General features: G+C 39.5%; 1 pseudogene; it reads right to left on the minus strand.

Moving 5' to 3' along the window:
• LOC115845075 (ras-related protein R-Ras2 pseudogene) overlaps positions 1-13668 on the minus strand; it is a 572608-nt pseudogene that overhangs the window by 154255 nt on the left and 404685 nt on the right.

A 13668-nucleotide genomic window follows, 5' to 3' on the forward strand; every position in this document is an offset into this window, starting at 1 on the left:
GATGACTTTTTATGCTACCACAATTGTCATTAAAACTCAATCTTTGAAGATTTGGCTTCCATATTATTGGACAAGAAACATCCAACTGTGTCTCTCCACTTTCTTTTAAATAATGCACTAGGTTCTGTGGAGAAATATGAAAAAGAGAAGCAGCTCAAGGAGTGAGACTGTAAACTCATGAGCCTGATTTTTAACAAGAGTCCCAATATTTTTATCCAAACAACTATTGTTTTCCTTCACAGAATGCACCCATAAGCTATAAACATTCTCATAACAATGCCATTGACCAAAGATGACCAAGAAATACTTTTGGAATTGCCTTCCAGGGTCTGAAACATTTTCTTTTAAACAACCTCAGAGGTGATAAATCACTTTGGGCAAGTTATTTCTTTGTCCCTAAGTTTCCTCACAGTAAAATGGTGATAATGACAGTACCTACACCTCACTGGGTTATTGTGCGGGTTAAATGAGAAAATCTACAAATAGTACTTTGCACAGTGCTTGGCACCTAGCAAGCATTCAGTAAATGCTATTAGTATTATTAGTACTATAATTATCATTGTCACAGCTCCTGGAGGATGTGTGAGGTTTTCAAAGTGTCGAAAGGCTTTTGCAAGTAAGTCTTCAATCAGGTGGGTGATACAACCGGGTAACAGTTTTATATCGGCAGCAAGAGGAGACAACAAAGCAAGAAATATCTTTTATTTTTGTAGTCTAATAAACTGGACTTTTAAAAAATGTGCCAAAAAATGGCAGCACACTTTAAAAAAGTACTATCTTCCTAATGTGACTCCTCTGAAAGAAACAAACAGGCTTTTTGCAATGGAAACTTCATGGAAATGTGTGACTTCACCGTCAGTCACTGCTTCCAGAGTCATGCCTGGTTCAATCTAATGGGGGTTGACAAACATGAAGATGGCATGTGCAAACTGAAATAATACAAACAAGCACATGTGCATCTGTGCTTTGTAATTCTCTGTAATTTTATCTCCTCCATGTGTTATTTGTCTCTCTGTGAGCCTTTGGGGACAAGGGAAAGGGGGTTTTCTTAGAAGCTTCAAGTGTCTGTGTTCTTCATATTTATGTCATTACACGTTTATAACGGGGCATCTAAATTGTTCACGTGGCAAAGAACACAGATAGGGTTTTTTTCTCCTCTCTTCAACTTGCTACTAGTCGCACAAGGTTCAACTCTTCAATTCTACTTTAATTCTAGAAACATTTATGGAGTGTCTGTTATGTGTGGGGCTCTGTAAATATGGTTCATGTCATCAAGGAACTTCCTACCTGATGGGACAGATGAGATTTTAAATCCACGTGAAACAGATAAATCATGATACCAGGCAGTACTAAAATCTTAGAAACAGATAAATGTTGTGGGATATCAGTAGAAGACTGATCTGATAAATGGTCTGGAGAAATATCATGGAAAAGTGGGATTTAAGGGAATTTACATTCAATATTTTGTTTGCAGAGGAGGTGGGGAGTTGGGGAAGGACAGTCGTCTGTTCATTCAACACCTGTGTTTGAACATCCCCCCCTTGTTTGCCAAGAAGGTCTCGATGCAAAAATGAAAAAGCACCTTCCCTAACTGGAAGGAAATTTAGAATCTGGCTATATAGAAAAACATACACAAAAATAAATAAAGAATAAAATGTGAAATTTGCTATGAGGTGGAAGAGTATTCAGATGAGTTAAAAGAAAAGTAATTCCATATTTATGTGTCCTCGATAAAAGTCCAGAAAGATAGATACCAAACTGTTAACTGGGGTTGTCCACTTTACATATTGTGAATTGTTTGAATTATTTTTCCAATGGACACGTGCATGTATTATCTGGGTTATTTTCACAAGGCACTATGGAAAAGCCTTTGGAAAAAAAGAGGGTGCTGACTTTGGGGATTTGGGGAGGTTCCAGAGGAAGACAGCTTTTAAGTTTTGTCCTCAAGGATGGCTGGGATCATAATAATAACAATGCCAACACTTCTTGAACATATTTTGTGTGCCAGATTCTAGGCTAAATGATTTATAAATCTCTTATATAAGCCCCAAACAAGAGGTATTTTATCCTTATTTGTAGAGCTCAAGAATCTGAGACTTGGACTTCCCTGTCAGGCCAGTGGTTAAGACTCTGCACTTCCACTGCAGGGGGCACGGGTTCCATCCCTGGCTGGGGAACTAAGATCCCACATGCCACGAGGCCAAAAAAAAAAAAAAAGAATCTGAGACTTAAGGAGTTCACACATTGACAGCCAAAGTTTAAAGCCAAGTTGTCTAGCTCTAGAATCTATCCACATAACTTCACATTAAACAGCTTCGGGTGGAAATGGAGGGCATAATTCTCCAGCTTCAAGGAAGAGAATTAAATAAAAACAAGGAAGTGGAATAGCAAGATATATGTGGGGAATCCTGAGCGTCTTCATGTATGAACCATTATCCGTATTAGGAACTTTTCCTTATATGGGGTAGAGTTACTCCATAAAAGGCTATGAATGTTTTTAAGGCTCTTGATTAATTATATTGTTCCTACCTAGCCTCCCTGCCTCTAATATTCTACACTTAGAAGATGTCTTCCACACTAATGCCAAATAAATAATCCTAGAGCAGTTACTTTCCCAGTTAAATACATCAATGAATCCCATAGTGTGTAGAATCCTTCCCCAATTCTTTATTATGTAGATCAAATTGCTGCAACATCTGGGTCTAACCAATCTATTAAGTTCCCAACACACCTTACATTCCAAATCAGAGGTTCCAGGTCTATTTTTTAAGTCACATTGGTTAAGGATTATCTTTATTTCCTCGTTGAAGAAGAATGGAAGACCACTATCAGAACAGTATCTTTTATAGACAAATAACCAAGCACAATAACCAATCAAGTCTTCCTATTATGAGTGAAAAATTATGCTTTCAAACCAAAATTGATTAATTTTCTTGTAAAAGGCAGAGAAGAGATCAAAATTGCAGGTGTGTCACTCAAAAGGTGCACTCCTCGTAACAAAAAGAAGTTCCAAGTTACAACATTTCCAAGAACTTTTACAACCAGCTACAAAAAAGTTGTTGGCAAAGGTTTCTCAAATTCCTGTATCAATATTGCTGGTAAGGATGCTCACAGTAATTTCTGAGATGGAAGATAAAATGAAAACATTTCTTTATGACCATTATCTTGAGTGGTGTGTATCAGTGATACATGCAGTATCTTAAATAGGTTGAACCCGTTGCTTTAGGATCAAACTTTCACAGTTTTTAGTGTTGTACATAAAATAATCAGAATTTCTTAAGACCAAAACGGTGACCCAAATGGCTCATTCTCTGAGCTTGTGTCTTTTCAGCATTGGATGATTTTCTTCACTCAGCAGAAGAAGAAATCCTGGAGTATATCACTGAGAATATTTTTCAAAAATCACATCCACATTCTAACAAAGAACATGGAAAAATACAGAGGCCAATACTACCAGAGAGTGAATTTGGAATCCATTCACCCGCATCTTCCAAGTTGAGTTACTCAACATTCAATTGTCCTACTTTTGAGTGTAATAGACTCATCAACTCAACATATGATGAAAAACCCAAAGTAGTCTTCAGTGAGCAATTGCTCCATAATTTCTCCATCTTAATACCCACAACTTGCTGCCATTTCTAAGGATCTATAATTCCGCATTAAGATTTTGCAATTAAATAGAAACAAAAAGTAAAAGGTAAGCACCTGCCTGTGAAATCTGGCGTAAAGCTCAAACAATCTGATGCTGAGGGAAGGCTATTCTTATTCATATTAATTTAAAAATACATTTTATTTTTAAAACATCATGATGAATTTTTTTCACTTGTTAGACATCAGTAATCTATTCCTTAAGTGGTTTCCAGATGTCAAACTTTTAAAACTGTGCCTTATAGAGTCCTGTCTTACTAAGGCTTACTTCTCTGCTTCAAATTACATCGTATCTATACTTTCCGTCCATAACTTCAAAATTGCTTTGTAAGTGGCTTGCTCAGCATTACTTAAGCCCAAGTGGGAACTCTGTCTTTCCCTGAGTAAATGCTGCCAAGCAATGGTAATATCACTAGAACATTAAAATCAATAATCCTGAAACATCGGGGATTTTCTTTATTTAAAAACCATGTCTTTTCTGGTTATTATATCTTTTCCCTTGGAATCTAGAGTCTATTAGAAGTTCCTTACCTATAGAGAAACAAAAAAATAATGGATGAGGGATACAGTGAGAAAAAAAAAACACAGTGCCTAGCCCCCTCAATAATGAAGGTCCATTAAGAGAAAACCCGAACTTTGTGGACGAAGGTTTGTCTTTAGTGCTCCCATATCATAGCAATGGCTCCATGTGAGGATACACAGATTCTCAACTCCATACCTTAGTTTCCCAAGGGCCAATGTTTATCTTTTAGTGGCAGAAAGTTTAGGAGACTCTCTTAGTAACTCTAAGCATGAAACTTTTGTATGTACCAAGAAAAGAAAAGTCTATATCCTGTCTTGGTGGGTATACTGCTGGGCATGTGAGTAAGGAAGATTCTGAGGCAGATGTGAGACAACTGGTGTCACTGACTACATTTTTCTTCTGAACCTAGCAACCGATTTCCCAAGTGAATTAAATCACAAGCTACAAGAATCTTAGAGCTGCAAGGAACTTGAGGGATCTTCATTAGGCATACAAAGAAACTAAGGCCAAAACAGGTTATGTCACTAACTCAGAGTCAAACGAGCTTGTTTCTGGGTCCAAGTAAGGAAAAAGTTCTCCAAACTCGCAGACCACAACACTGTTTTCAGCTCTTGCTTTTTGATTCTTAGTTTCCTTAGGAGAGAGAGGCATCTCACTACCTACCACCTGTACCAACCAGATCTCACAATCAGCTTCATTAGGGATTGCCTTACATTACAGAGATACAGAACACATTAGCAAGGAGTTTGTGGGTCTCTCTCTAGACAGTTTGAAGAAGGAGAAGGAGCTCTCTATTAAGGGAATATTTGAAGTGCAGTCCTTACTGGAAGCAAAGGCACAGAGTAGCAGTCTGCTGAAATTCCTTTCATGTCCCATGATTCTTTTATGCAACGTTCTCTATGAGAAACATAAAGTATCGAGAAGCCTCCCAGCCGGTCAACATCAAAATGAAAATTTCATCTCGGATAAAAGCAGAACTAATCTTTGATTTAATCCTACTAAGCCCTGTGCCCAGTTTCTTCAAGTTAGTGTGAGTCCAATACAGACAGAGGTTAAACTAATTAGAGCACACACTGACAATGGGGGCAGGTTTTCAGAGGTATTTGAAGACTGTGTCTACCTTGTCAGCTCAAGGCTTGCAGCGAGTAAATAAATTTAACCCTAGATTAACCCTAGATTAATCCAAAGACAAAAGAACCTTCAGACAAGAGACTAAGATAGGGCTGAGGGGGAGGGGGAAGAAAAATATGCTATGTCCTAATCATTAGGAAAGAACAGGCTGTCCAAGCCAATTCTGTTCTGATCTATAATGAGATCAATTGCATCTGGAGCTCTTGGGGCACTGGCAGCAGACACAGGGACGGCAGGGCTGCTCCGAGGAAGGATTACCTCATTGAAGAGAGCAGCCAAGGCTACCAACCTCCCTTTCTGACCCTCCCTCTCTGAGCCTGCCCTCCCTCTCCTCAGCCACCAGTGGACTGCCAGTTGCCCAGTGAAGCACAGCTAGCCTGCGAAGTAAATATGTCAATGTATTGAAACTACCGTCTCTTTTCCAATCAGCCAGCTAAGTGTCTTTCTGTCCCGATCTATCTTAAACTTTAAACCAGCAGAAGCTAGCCAGCTGCTTTCAAACGGTTGGTCTTCTTTCTTTCCCCAAAACTCTCTGTTGGAGCTACCTCTACAGATCATATTTAGGGGGGACTTTTAACCATCTCTCTTATCCCCCTTCAGCACTGAATACATCTGCATAAATGTGGGAAGATGGCTTTTCATTCCTCTCCCTGGCCCGAGAAGACGCAAGTTACTTTGCAACTAGACTCCTCCCCAAAGGAAATGCTAGGATCTTCTTTCTTTCCGCTCTTTTACTAATTTCCTCCTTCAAGCAGCACAAGAAAGCAAAATGGATAATGTCTCTATGAGCCACTTCAATCAGTGATCATACCAGAGTAGAACTGCTATGGAAGGGGAGTCAGAGAAAGGGTACAGATAAGGCTTGAGTCAGGTAGGGACTGGGAAGACAGAACTTTCCCTATTAGCAGGGGAAAAAATTGTGGGGGGAGAAAGGCTTACACTGGCTTATTAAAAAAAAAAAATGGCATAGAAGGCCTCTTGGACTTCAGATAACTCTTACAAAATATTTTGATGGATTGAGTGCAAAAAGTGAATCAAACATATGGATTAAATTTTCATTAAAATACAGATGGGTTTTTTATTGTTATTATTAAATTAAGCAAAATGTTTGGCAAAGTAGATTTGGTTTTGGCCAAACCTAGGACATTTGAAAAATAGTTTTGAGATATTCAGTGAACTGAACACAAAGCCAGGTTTACCCATCCCTAGAGTTTGGAAAAATGAAACTTGGCTCATCAAGGTTTGATTCAATGTCAAATGTATTTGTGGGGAAATAAGTTTCTGAAGCACCAGAACTGCCTACGTGCCTTGGGAGTGCAGTGGAAATGCCCAATAGTTATTGAATAACTCAGCCTGCCCCAGCACCCCAAAAGGCAGCAATCCATTGACCTGAGAAAAAGGTGAGTTGCTCCCCTCCTCCCTCACCAAGATATTAAGAACTGAACCAAAGCCAGTGTGCTGTCTAGCCTAGAAAATGAGCACAAAGCAGCAAATGAATAGGAAATGCTCATTTGAGAGGAAGGTCATCACCATAGCTGGATGGCTGACTGGGGGCTTTTATTATCTGCATTGACCAGAAGAATTTAGAAAAGCAAAGGACAATAAAAGTATTGATGAAAGGTGAGGTCACATTGTTTGGAAGTTTTTTCCAGACATTAAAAACTTCATTCTATTTTTTTGGGAAAAAAAAAAAATTCCAAAGGAATGCATGGAAATTTTTGGTACTCTAATGCCATTCCATTTGAATATCTTTCCATCAACCCATGGGTTACTGGAAAATTTTTTTTAAATCCATCTATCAGCAAGCCATCTGAACATGACTATACATGAAATTTCAAGTTTAGCAGTCTTTGATTCCTGCATATGGCCATTGTGAAACGCCATTCTACCCATGGTGAAACTTCAGCTTTCTGCCAGTGCTTTAGGGGAAGGAGGTCACCTGAAGAACCAAGTTTTCTAGGCAACTAAATGTTCTAAGTATCAAGCCTCAGCATCAAACTACTGGAGGTTTGTATTTAAACCACTTTGAGTAGAAATACTTGTCAACCTATGATCTACCGCTCCGTATTCTTAAAGGACCCCATTGTATTGCAACAATGTTCTAAAGGTAGTTGAGGCAAATAGGGCTATTTGCCTCTAAACTATATGATCTTAGCTTGCAATACTTTTTTTATATTTAACTATAGTTGGTTTATAATACTGTGTTAGTTTCAAGTGTGCAATGCTTTTCTAAGACTTGTATTTTCTTTGTATAGTGTATGAGTTAGGAAAACAGAATCACTCTAGGTATTTAAAGCACAACAGAATTTAATATAGGAATTTAGCAGTATATGCAATCATTGGAAAGGCTGGGTGGTGCGAAGATCAGGGACACCACTGCTAGCACTGAATAACTCAGGAAATGAAGGCTTCACAGGAGACTGCTCCCCATGACCTTACCCAACTGTGGTAGAAGAGCAGGTGATTCTCAAGAACGGAAGTCCTTGAAAAAACTTCCTTTTGCTGTCTGCTGATGTCCACATGCCCACTCAAGCTCTGGCTAGAAAACAGCCTCTCCTTTTTCACATTCTGTGTCTTGTACGAGCACCTCTCATTGGTAAAACCAAAACCTGAACCCTCCTAGTAAAAGGAAATGTAGTCTTCAGACTTCCAGTGCTTGCACATAGGAGAGAGTTTGGAAGGGAGACAATGATGTCAACAGACATCTCATTGGTACATATGGTTTTCCTGCTTTTTGTGGCCAGTTGCTGAACACTCTAACACTTACTCGGTGTGTTTGTCCTAGCTGTCCCACTCCATTCCTTTCCGTCTTTTATTTTTGTGGCACTTAACATGGTACTGACTTGAAAATCTGATACGTAATTTATTAAGAATAAACTGTCCTGAGTGGGACATTGAGACCTTTATAATGAAAAACAGTGTAGTGGAGTGGTGGGTGCTGGGCCAGATATATTAAGCCTAGCTCTGCCAATTACAAGCTATGTTATATTAATACGTCTATCCATAGGTTTCCTCATCAGAAAAATGGGAATGATATCAACTGCCATACTCACCTTTCCCAAAGACACTGCGAGTATCAAATGATTTATGCAGGACTTCCCTGGTGGCGCAGTGGTTGAGAATCTGCCTGCCAATGCAGGGGACATGGGTTCGAGCCCTGGTCTGGGAAGATCCCACATGCCGCGGAGCAACTGGGCCCGTGAGCCACAATTACTGAGCCTGTGCATCTGGAGCCTGTGCTCTGTAACAAGAGGGGCCGCGATAGTGAGAGGCCCGTGCACCGTGATGAAGAGTGGCCCCCGCTTGCCGCAACTAGAGAAAGCCCTCGCACAGAAACGAAGACCCAACACAGCCATAAATAAATAAATAAATAAATAAATAAAAATGATTTATGCACATGAAAGTACTTCACAAATTGTAGAGTACTATAAAATGTAATTCATTCTCTACCTCATTCTTTCGACACATTTATTTAGTGCTTATTTAGTTAGTCTAAGGCATAGACTTAGGTATTTCAGGAGTATAACAGGACAAACAACTGTCCCTGTACCCTAAAAATTTACCACTCAGTAGCAGAATAAAATATATTAATGGAAAGCCAAAACACAAAGTAGAATGTCACAAGAGCCATAAGGACAATTCTAACAACAACAATTATAAACAACAACAATTTAGTCTAGGAAGGAGCTGTTATTTCCATCTGGAGCAATTAGTAGGGTTTTTTTGACCCAGCTCTCTCATCTGCTTGTGTATTCTTCTATTTGATTCCTGGACCCCAACTTTCATGTACTCTCTATGTCCTATAGATTCCATTGCCTAAATGTCATCAGTTATCCATCTAATTCTTTTTTCTCCATTCCCTTTGTAATTGTTTTAGTTCAGAGTCTTATTACTGTTTGCCTGCTCCGTTACAATACCTTCCTCACTAATCTATCTGCCCCCAAGCTTGCCCACTCCACCTCACCCAACCCACAGCCTAATATAAGGTTCATCTATCTCTGCCACTCTCAGAATGATCTATCTAAAATGCAAATCTAGTCACATAATAATCTACTTAAAATCCCTTCAAAAAACAACCGCTAATCTCAGGATGAAGTTAAAATGCCTTCACTTAATACACAAAGCCTTCCATGATTTGGCCTGTTTGCCTTTCTAACCTTGATCTACTTGGGATGTGACTTCATGCATGCACTTTGTGACACCTATTTTCATGACAGCTCCCCCTCACCCATTCATAGTTCATGATCGTTTAAGTTAGTCCTGAAAATAGGGATTAGAATTGGGAGATTGGTGGCCTGGGGAAAAAAAGAGCTGGCTGGAGAAAATAAAGAGGAAAAAGTGTAATAAGGCGGAAGGAAGAAAGGTAAAATCTGCTGTTGGTGACATCTGGTTCACATAATACTGGATGTAGGTAGGAGTCAGGACCCAAGCTGACTGTCAGTTACCAGAGGATTTACCAGGGAGGGGCTCTCAATACTGTGACCACACAGATAAGATCGTTCTCTATGTGAAGGCCTGAAGTTCCTGAAGTCAGGAGCTCTGAATCTCTCTGTGGAAGAGGAATCCATTAGAGAGGAGGCCGTAGTTGACCACATGATGCTCCACTATACATAATGTTGTCCAAATGTTTTCTAGTGGGACGTGGTTGTTGCACTTATTGTGATGATTGCCTGATATTTGCATAGCACATTACAGTTTGCCAAATGTTGCCATAAATATCTCATTTGAGGATCAAATATCTCATTTGAGGATCAAATCCAAATTAAAGGATAGAGTTTTCAAAGGATACCAAGGCTAACTTGCAAGGTTAACTAAAATGGTTATCAAATACCATATTTTGATGGAGCCTTTGAACTCTTGGCAAAACTAATGTGTTTTATTGGGTGTTACTTGAAATTAACATGGCAACATGATAGCGTCACAAAAATACTTGAATGAATAATCACAAACCTTTGTGCTGAGAACTTACATCATCTCTTTAAGAAAATCAGCTAGTGGAGAATGGAAGGTTAAAGAGAGTAGGGAGTGTGAGAAGACAAGGAGGCCGGTGTTGACTGCTGACTCGCCTTTCTTTGCTCTCTTTATGTGTCAGACTGCTGTGGGTGTGCCGTTGTGTCTAAGGGGGAAGGTGAGGAAGAGATATTCAGGGAGGAAGAAAAAGACCCATTCATTTTATAATTAATGGGTTAACTAAACTTTTCTGAACACTTTTCCTTATTTAAAGATTTAAAGGCCCACGAGTTTAATCTTGTGTTACTGAACTAGTGATTGGTTTATATCAAGCATATTAAAAATTAACTTTTTCACAAAACCTTTCTCCTTCTTACTCAAACACCAAAGGTCTGTCAATATCAACTTAGAGTAATGGAACTAAGCAAAACGTGTTTTAGACCCCAAACTGAAACTTGAAAGGATAAGAAATTCTAAGTGTAAACAATGGTTTTCAATCACTTCACAGATCATTATCCCTTCCTTTTCCCTCCCTTCTGAAGATCACTTCTGAAATAACTAGATCTTTGTGTTCTGAAGTTTCTGGCAGGATCCATAAGACTTGATTCAGACCACAGGACAAATACCCTGCTAGGGCAAATTAAAAACCAGAAGTGTTTTCACTGGGGACATCTGGTCACCCAGTCTTATGACTTCTTTCTAAGAGTGGTGTAGTCCCTAAAGTTATTAATATCCTTCTGGAGAATCAGGAGGACTGCTTCATGTACATCTCAACCTTATAGACAAGAAGAGACTACTTCATGGCTTTGGACTTCTTTGTGGAAAACTAGGACTGTTACAGTGGCCTTCACTTAAAGATCTTTCATGCTCATGATGGCTCTCTAATTAGGGAAGCGATGAAAAATAACATTTGTGAAGCGCTCCATAGCTGTTTTTCATACTTTTTGTATTTGTTTCCTGTTCCTTCTGTAACAAATCACCACAAAGTTGGTGGCTTAAAAAAAAATGCACGTTTACCCTTTTATAGTTCTAGAGGTCAGAAGTCTGAAATCAGTTTCACTCGGCCAAAATCAAGGTGTCAGTGGGCTCTAGAGAAGAATCTGTTTTCTTGACTTTCCTACCTTCTAGAGCTGTATTTCTTGCAGTTATTGGCTCATGACCCTTTCTGGCATCTTCAAAGTCAGCCATAGGGCATCTTGCTTCAGTGGTCGCGTTGCCTTCTTCTGTGTCAAATCTTGCTCTGCCTCCCTCTTATAAGAACACTTGTGATTGTACTGGGTCCACCCTGATGATCCAGGATAATTTCTTTATCTCAAGATCCTTAATTTTAATCACATCTGCAAAGTCTCTTTTGCCATATAAAGTAAAATTCACAGTTTCCAGGCATTGGAACCTGGATACCTTCAGGGCCATTATTATTCAACCTCCTACAATTCTGTTTTTAATTTTCATACCTACACAATTGCACAGACATTGTTATCTCCGTTCTAAAGATAAGGCTACTGAGGCAGAGACAGGTTGAGAAATGTATCATTGTTACAGGTAATGAGCAGCAGAGCCAATTCTTCTAGATTTATGGAAGAAAAGCAGGAAAATCAGAGATACAAAGGAACATTGATGACAACTTTATAAAATCTTTTTTCTCCAATTTCCTCCCATCTTCTCCCTATATAGCAGGGAAACCTAAGATCTGCCCTCTATATCTGCCTGGCATTGGCAGAAAAAAACTTTCCATTTCCAAATGTATGGTTGGAAAGAAATGATCACTGACAATTGATGGGGATTGAATTTCATATTTTATCTAAGTCTATTTTATGACTTTTCTCATCTTTCAACTTTTATTATAAAAACAATTTTTAGTCCTTTCTATGTGTCAGTCACTGTTCTATATATTTTTATGTGTATCAACTCATTTGACTCATTTGACATCCCTATGCTGTCGATGTTATCATTATTCTTATTTTTACGTTTCACAGATGAGAAAATTGAACCATACTGTGGTTAAGTAATTTGGTCAGTTTTTCACAGTTCAGGATTTAAGCCTAGGCATCTTTAACCATTAGGTTCTGCACTATACTACTTATAATCTAACACTTACATATTTTTAACCTCTTTGTACTTTGCAATAACAGGTTTTATTCTGATTCCCCTTTTTCTCCATATCACTAAGTATCGTTTATTACACATAATAGGCCTTTAAATGCTGAATAAATGAATGAATATTGATTGTGATTATATTTCTCTTTTTTCTCATGTGTTTACTCCCGAATGCATTCCTGCAGAACCCTGTTACTCAAAGTGCGGCCTCCAAAAAAGCAACATAGGCATCACCTGGAACCTTATGAGGAATGGAGAATCTCAGGCCCCACCCCAGACCTACTGTATCAGTAAGTTTCCCACCTGATTCACATGCACATTAAAGTTTGAAAAGCACCTTTTAAAGCACCTATTTAGGGCTTCCCTGGTGGCGCAGTGGTTGAGAGTCCGCCTACCGATGCAGGGGACATGGGTTCCTGCCCCGGTCCGGGAAGATCCCACATGCCGCGGAGCGGCTGGGCCCGTGAGCCATGGCCGCTGAGCCTGCGCGTCCGGAGCCTGTGCTCCGCAACGGGAGAGGCCACAGCAGTGAGAGGCCCGCGTACCGCAAAAAAAAAAAAAAAAAAATAAAGCACATATTTAGATTTTACAAACTTATTCCACTATATCCACATGGTTCTCTCACCTGCCTATACACTTGAATGCCTTGGCTCTGGCCTCTTCAATTCCATCCCAAGTCTAAGGTTCTATGATTTGGCCAGTTCCACAAAAGCTATTCCTTTTGTAAGCACTTGTTTGTGAGATGAGCAGAATGACTCAAGGAACACATTAGTAGCTAATTTTTTGGGTTTTGTTTTTTTGCTTCAAAGCAAGCACACAAGAATCTCCCCTGCCTTTCCCACCAGCCCCCAACACACACAGGGATTGGCTTCCATAGGCTGCACTGCAGGTGAGCTGGAGAAAGCAGCAGCCCAGGTGGAGCAAGGACTCACAGCCTCTCCCTGGTACAGGGAAGGATGCTTCTCATCAGTGTGACATAACATTAAGACCCTAAATAGCTCATATGTCTCAACCATCAGGAGGGTTTCATTATAACACGTTTTATCTTCGCACACTCATCTCCAGACCCTGTGGCACCTGGCTGTGGAAACTTGTGAATAAAGGAGATATTGATATAGAACATCCAAGGCAATGCTTTCTAGTGAATCTAAAGAGCGTTTTGTGATCCCAAGATTGAGGCATCTCTTTCTAAACTAAGAGCTGATATCAGCACAAGAATGATAAAAAGAAAGTCCTCACTCAGCATGAGGGGAGAGCAGATAACTGTGGATCCCCACTATTGAAACTGGAAATCAAGCTGATTCATAAAGTGGGGTAGG

Source organism: Globicephala melas, chromosome 3, assembly GCF_963455315.2.
Source record: "Globicephala melas chromosome 3, mGloMel1.2, whole genome shotgun sequence".
NCBI lineage: Eukaryota > Metazoa > Chordata > Mammalia > Artiodactyla > Delphinidae > Globicephala > Globicephala melas.